Below are 7,266 nucleotides of genomic sequence, written 5' to 3' on the forward strand. Positions count from 1 at the left end.
CCTAGATGAGAAACGAGGTTATAAGAACATTATCTTGAAAAATTACATCCTGTGGAAAAGGCCATTTCCCCCTTATTGCTTCTGTTTCTGTAAACATGCTTACTGCTAGAGACCCCTGTGCAAAGCCTTCAGTCACATAGGCTAAAAATTTGTAAATCCCCCAATGACAGGACAGGTCTGAGATGATGCCAAATAGAATATAAATGTTGTAGGAAACTGTGGATTGGGGCTCAGACTTTGGAGTAGAGACTCCTCTGAGCCTGTCACAGTAATAAACCCCACTTCTCCTACTCTCCCAGTGTTGCTTGGTGCTTCCTGACTGCTCTGCTTCCTATACAATACTGCAGCCTTGATGTTGTGGTGGTAAGGTGATAGTATTGGTAAGAGATAGTATTCTTTAATTCTGTGATGTCCAGTCTTTAGTGGGCCTATGTCCCTAGACTGTGTGATCTTCACAAGTGTTTGTCTGCTTTTTTTCTCCTTTAGGGGAGATAAAGAGCCTAAAAGCGGGTAAAGTGAGGGTAAATTTTCTTTCTCTCAGTATCCAATAAGGCTTTGGAAAATTCCCTTCACTTGCTCAGTAAGCCTTTGTTGTAGAGAATGCTTTGACTCTATTTGAAAATACTTTGATTTTTCTCTCTTCTTTAGAAACAAAGGTTTTTCTTGGCTCTTCACTATGACACCCTGTAAGGTTCCTGGGCATAAAACTCAGGAAAGTGTGGGCTACCCGTGACTGTAGCCCTCATTCTGCACTAATCTATAGTGTTCTTACAAGTTTATGGCTTTAACTACTCTGGTTTCAAGTGAAATGCTCTTGGTTGTAATCCTCTCTATTCACCAATCTCCTCAGATTTCAGGTGGTGGTTTTCCCTATCACCTCAAGTCTATAATGGGTCCAAGGAAAGTTGTTGATATTCAGTTTGTTTAGATTTTTTTCTTGTTGTAAAATGGGAATGATGACTTCCAAGTTCTTTATGTGTCAGAGTTGAAACTGGAAGTTCTCTACAAACTTAAAAGTTTAAAAGCATTTTTTTCACATATAATTCCTTGACCCATCTGGAATTAATAGTTGAAAATGGCATGAAAATAGGTCTCTTTAATTAATTCATTTGTTTGTTTTTATGTGGCTAAAAATTCACCCTAACTTCATTTATTGAATAGTTTCTCCTTTTCCCATTGTTATGATTTACTAGTCCTTTATTTATTAAGTTTCCATATATTCTTGATTTGTTTCTGCTCTCTTGAATCTACTTTATTAGATATTTATCTATCTTTGAAACAATAACACACTTTTAAATCCAGGAGTTAGAAGTTAGCTCAGTGATAGAGTGCTTGCCTAACTGCCGAAGGTCCTGTGTCCTGTACCCAGTACCATCCACACACACCAAAAAAAAAAAAAAGATAAAATCTGGTAAGGCCAACCCTCCTATTTAATTCTTCTTTCATAATGATGGCCTATGCTTGGCCTTTTGTAGGAAAGTGTTGATTTCTATTTTTTTTTAAATATGGAATTCTTCACAAATTTGTGTGTCATTCTTGTGCAGGGGCCATGCTAATCTTCTCTGTATCGTTCCAATTTTAGTATATGTGCTGCCGAAGCAAGCACAGATTTCTGTTTGTTTATCTTTTTTGTAGTTCAGAGGAACTTTCAGTGTTTGCAATAATGCTTTTCTTAATTCTGAAAAAAAACTTCTACTTTTATTCAAATATTTCTTCTGACCATTTTCTCTCAACTTTTCTCCATTTTTCTAATGAGGTTTTTATTTCTGCATTGTCAAAAATTCTTAATATCTGCATCCCGAAGTGTGACAATAATATTCACATATATTCACGCCTACTTTCACAATTATATCCACTGCCATTATCCTCAATGATGTTCCTTGTTCTTTTCTCAGATGGCTGAATTTGAACCATGGTACTTTTTAATGAAAACATTTATGAAGACTGTTTTTTGTCAAGTTGTTTTTCAGGGACTTGGTATTGTTCTTCATTAATTACATAAATTGATTACTTAAACTGTTATGAGAGCATTCTGTTTTATCTTTGGATTTTTTTCAGTTTGATTTTTGGTTATCTTCTTCAAAACACAGTGGTTGTTTTCCTTTAATTGTCTTCTATAATTAATACCCTTTAATATTTCTTTAAAAAGCCTACTTCTTTTCCTTTTCAATCTACTCATTTTTTAAAGCTTTTTCCTGTGTGTTCTTGACTCTTTTTTAGTAATTTCTATTTCTAATGTGATCTTTATTTTATTAATCCTTTCTTACAAAATAATTTTCCTCTCCCACTATTGGGCCATATTTCAATTACTTTCTTTGATTTTCATGTAGATGTTTGATCATAATCGTAGACTAATCTGAATTATAATTTTCTGATATGAATCCTTCATTTAGTTTGTTTCATTATTGTACTGTCTTTCTTGGTTCTGAAAGTATGTTTATATAAATTTATGCTTTTGCCCATTATTGAATGTTAAAAGTTTTCCTGGATCAGCTGTTTGTAGGACAGAAACATAAACAGCTGGCATAAACTGGGATATTAGGAAAATTCGCTAACTTGCCCTGAATATTTTGTTGCTAGTATTCAGTCTTGGCCTGTGGTGACAGATATTGATTGGTAATTTATATTCTACTTCCTGTATTAATCAGGGTTCTCTAGAGAGGCAGAACCAACAGGGGATTTATTAGATTGGCTTATATGACCAGAAGCAGAATAGTCCCACAATGGCCGTCTTCAGCCTGGAGAGCTAGAGGAACCAGTAACTGCTCAGTCCTTAAACTGAAGCTCTAGAACAAGAGGGATCAATGATGCAGCCCAAAACTGGGACTGAAGGCCTGAAAACTCCCTGTGAGTGAGTCACTAGGCAGAGTTTGCTTTGGAAGAGTGAAGGAGCTAGGGTCTGATATCCTCCGGTGATCTCAGCAACAATCAAGGGACTGTTCTAGAAGAATGGAGTTTCCCTGTTTACTGCTGCTACCTTGTTCTTCCAACTTTTTTTTCCATCCAAGCCTCCAACCAGGTCTGCCCACACTTAAGGTGGGTCTCTGATTCAGTTCCCTGTCCTATATGCCAATCATTCCTAAACATCCTCAATGAGACACCTAGAAGCCTTAATTTTAGGCATTTCTTAATCCAATCAAGTTAACAATTTAGATTTATCAGTGTACTTTCCTTCAGGTAAACAAGGCTGCAGCTCTGCCTGCCACCTAGTTGAGTCTAAATTCAGTCTTACAACCTATTTCTTGCAAAAATGACTTTTGTACTTCTCTGTGGGAAGCTGATTCTCACACCCTGATCTTGTTGCTCTAATCAAGGCATCTGGGCTTACCCCTCCGCTGGGTCATCAGTCTGGAGAACTCCTTGTTAACTCCAGGTTTGAAAAGCTCTTGTGTCCTTTCTAATTCCTGCCTTGCCTGGGCAATTTCCAATGCATTCAGCATTTCTTCTTCATAGACTGTGGTTTAGGGATGGTGGTTATTCCTAGTTTTCTCTGTTAGTTTAGGGGAGAAGAGGAAATAAAGGCATATTTTCTGTATCATCTTTTCTGTACTAAATAAGAAGTTAACATTGTTGTTGTTGATGAAAAAAGATAGTGAGTCTACTAACTATCAGTCAATATTATATTATATTATATATAGGTTAACTTATGTCACTAATTAAGCAGCCAGATATACCCCCAACTTCTTCTTTAAAGCTTGGATTTTTTTTCTTCTTCTTAATAAATCCAGCAAGTCAGAAACTTGTATTAGAAGGTAACGCTTAAAGAGTTTCTAATGGCTAAATCAGAAAATTCCCCAGACAGCAGAGTGTGCAGATGTGTATACACACACACACACACACACACACACATTATGATATAATATATATACATAAGTATATATCTCCTAAAGATTAAATATAAATGTCTTTTTTCTTATATTTACCTATGTGGAAATAAATGATGAGACTATGTTTTACCTAAATAATAAGGGCTGAATTGATATTGGGTCTTTGATGCTACCCCCAGGTATATTTCAACCACTGACCTGAAAATAAGTGACTCTAAATATATATCTCTTTACCTGTCATCTGAAACATTCAGGTTCTATGGAACTAAATAATCTAAAAGTGGCACACTTTATAATAGCTCCTAGGATGTTTATTGATACTCTCACATGATCAATTCATGGTTGTCACCTTGCTGATCAACCTCCTATGTACATGCAATATTGTAATTACATTTCCTTTTGACAAGGATGCATTAAGTGTGGCTATAAGATGGGAACCCCTTTCAGCTTTCATTAATTCAATATAAATCCAAAGCTTGCAGATTCAGCAGAGTTGTCTATAGTAGCTTAATTGGAATTGCTGGACATGAACATTGATTTTGCTTTACTCAGGTAAAGATGAAAGTAACTGCAACAATAGATATTGCATTTGAAGGTCATTGAATTGTAGTCAGGCAGGGGGAGCAAGATATTAAAACACATACAAAATAATGGAATTTTTATCCAGTATCTGAGAAGTTTCAGTAACACAGTATCAGTTGACCTTGCAATTTCATGCTTTTGGGAATCAGGGAATTTGCTTTTGGGTTTCAGAGAAATACAAGGATGTTTTAAAGGGGGATTACTATGACCAAGTTCATTCTCTGGGAAGTTTGTTTCTGACATAATTTATTTGAAGAATCTATGAGAAAATATAAAATTAAGACTAATTTTGAATGATATAAAGGGTGAAGTCTATAAAAAGGCCATTCACTCCAAACTCTTCATTTCCAAGCACTGCCTACTGGATGCTGTGCTGCCCTGAGGTCTGGTCCATTAAGGAATGAATCCTAGCATAATCATCCCATTCCTATCCTTTGAAAAATGTGCTGATCTGAGCACATTTTTAGCACCAAATTTAAGTATCAAATCTGTGTTTTAGTTCTTTTAGGAGAAAAACAAACAGCAGCTGTTTTAAATTTGAGAGTCCAACTTGGGTGAATAGAGAATCGTCATGTTATTTATTGTAAAGTCTTTCTTTTAAAAAAAATAGCATCCTTTAGGGAAAACATAGTGAGTCCTCAGCAATGTAAAATCAGCCTATAAATGGGAATATTAGGACCAAAAGCATTGGATTACAAACATCTCACAGAAACATCTTAGCAAACAGAGAGCTCTCTGGAGATGGGAAATGAGTCCTTTCTACCCCACTTGGTAAAGATAATCTCAGGAACTCATTGTTGCATCTTTTATGGCAGATGACCATATAATCAAAGAACATTGCTAAGACATTTGAAAAGACAAGTGGAAACTAGCTTTTAACTAGTCTCTGCCCCTCCTCCTAGCCCCTAGGATAATGTCACATGTTTTACAACTCGTTCTCTGAGGGGCTGACTTATGTTTGCTCCCTTTTCTTTGGCAGTAACTTTAAAAAACCAACTTCTTATTACAACCCTCAGATTTAAAATTAAGTTCTGGACACATCTTCTGAGGGCATACTTAGAGGCACTATTATCCCCAGTCAAATCAACTATTTTCTCAAGTGACCCATTCCTGGAAATGTTATTGTTCCTAATAACCAGCTCAAATATGTATTTTGTTTAACTTCTCTTTTATCTGCATTTCACATGTGTTTTTGTGTGTCAGGCATTTTCTACAAGTATCTGCCATTAAATCATCATGTGAAGTGTGAAATGGGGGTTCTTTTAATTTAAAACTTACTTTTACTCAGTGGCTTGACTTGAAAATGTTCTCCATTGCACTGGGGGTATTGGGCCAGGGTGTGTGTGTGTGTGTGTGTGTGTGTGTGTGTGTGTGTGTGTTAGAAGGGTCTCCTTTTGCCTGTGTCTCCTCATATAACACATACTGGCATAGATTAAGTGGGCTCAGAGTGGGAAAAGGAAATTTGCAAAATGCAGGTGACTTTGTTCTTCTTGACCAATGTGCAAAAGTCTAGGAAGAGCACCAGGATGACAGAATCAAAGGGAAAGATGGTGGCTTCCTCTGGGGATCTTCTATAAACTGCAAGACTGAACATGGGTATTTTGTAGTACTTTATAACAATGGCTTCTTTGGTGCTGATTCTAGGTTTTATGACTCCTGTTTTATGTCCTACAAATAATAACAGACATTTCCCTTTTTTCTACATCACAGGAAGTCACAGGCCTAGACAAGAAGCAACTCTGCTCTGCTTTTCAAACTTCATTCTTCTCAACTGCAGGGACTATTTGGTTTCTATTATGTGTCTCCCCTTTCATATTCCCAATGGTGTATCTGATGAAACCCAGTATCCAGGTGTGTGAATGTAGTTGAAAAGGCTTATGCAGGACCAGCACCACCTCCCCACAGCATGGGATCATCCCCTCCTGAAATGGCCACTGTCAGTGGGACTGGTACATGAGTTGTTTTCCCAACAGAGAGGATGGATCATATGACCAGTTAGTACTTTTTTGTCCTGGTCTCTTTTTAACTAATCACACAATAGTATGATCTCTGGCCAGGGTACATGACCAGGAACAGAGTTTACCTGTGTAGATTTTTCTGCTACAGACATTTGCACTGAACACTTGGAATAGGCCAAGTACAGCCACCATTTTTCCTATTACAATGGGATTATCCAGACATAAGCTTCAGAAAACGTGTGTGGGATTCTAGAGTAGGCTGAGCAGCCTTACAACACATTCCCTGTTCTGTACCAGATGCCAAGCACTGCATCCCGTCTGCTTCTTTAACAGCCCCTTCATTGTTTTCCCAGCTATTCTGCTGCATTCTCAGATAGCCATGTCTGAAAAACAGCCTCAAGAAATTTTGGATAGTAGCAAGCCTTAGAGAAATGTGTAAGTCAATAGTAGTGGCAGATAACTGTGAGGCATTCTGTTAGCTTAAAACAACAACAAATTAGCAAATAATAATTATTAATAGTAACACGAAAACTTTCTCTTAGGTTAAAAAATAACTTCTTGCATGTTCAAAGTACTGTATAAACTATCCCCAATCCTGTTTTAATCTGTTTGGTGACAGTACAGTTTTATATGTGTCTGCTTTGGAAAATGTGTATTTGGTGAAATTAAATGATAATCGGAATCTTAGGAGCATCATCACATCTTTTAAATTAAAAGAACATGGAGTGAAGAAGATTGAACTTGATGTGTATCATGATCATAGTAATATTGATGAAAGATGATATCTAAAGATCTTTACAGCTTTCTGATCTATGCAAAAGTGAAAATGAATTTTTGATGATTTTCCTCTTATCTCTTATTTTAGATTCTTTCATTCTTCTTTAGGAGAAAAATTTCAA

General features: G+C 36.5%; 1 non-coding gene across 1 annotated transcript; it reads right to left on the minus strand.

Moving 5' to 3' along the window:
• Positions 1 to 1,499: 1,499 nt before the first annotated feature.
• Positions 1,500 to 1,606, minus strand: LOC125615940. Its single transcript, XR_007346546.1, has one exon. It is a non-coding gene; the product is annotated as a U6 spliceosomal RNA (small nuclear RNA).
• Positions 1,607 to 7,266: the final 5,660 nt, after the last annotated feature.

This window comes from Marmota marmota, unplaced genomic scaffold, assembly GCF_001458135.2.
Source record: "Marmota marmota marmota unplaced genomic scaffold, marMar, whole genome shotgun sequence".
NCBI lineage: Eukaryota > Metazoa > Chordata > Mammalia > Rodentia > Sciuridae > Marmota > Marmota marmota.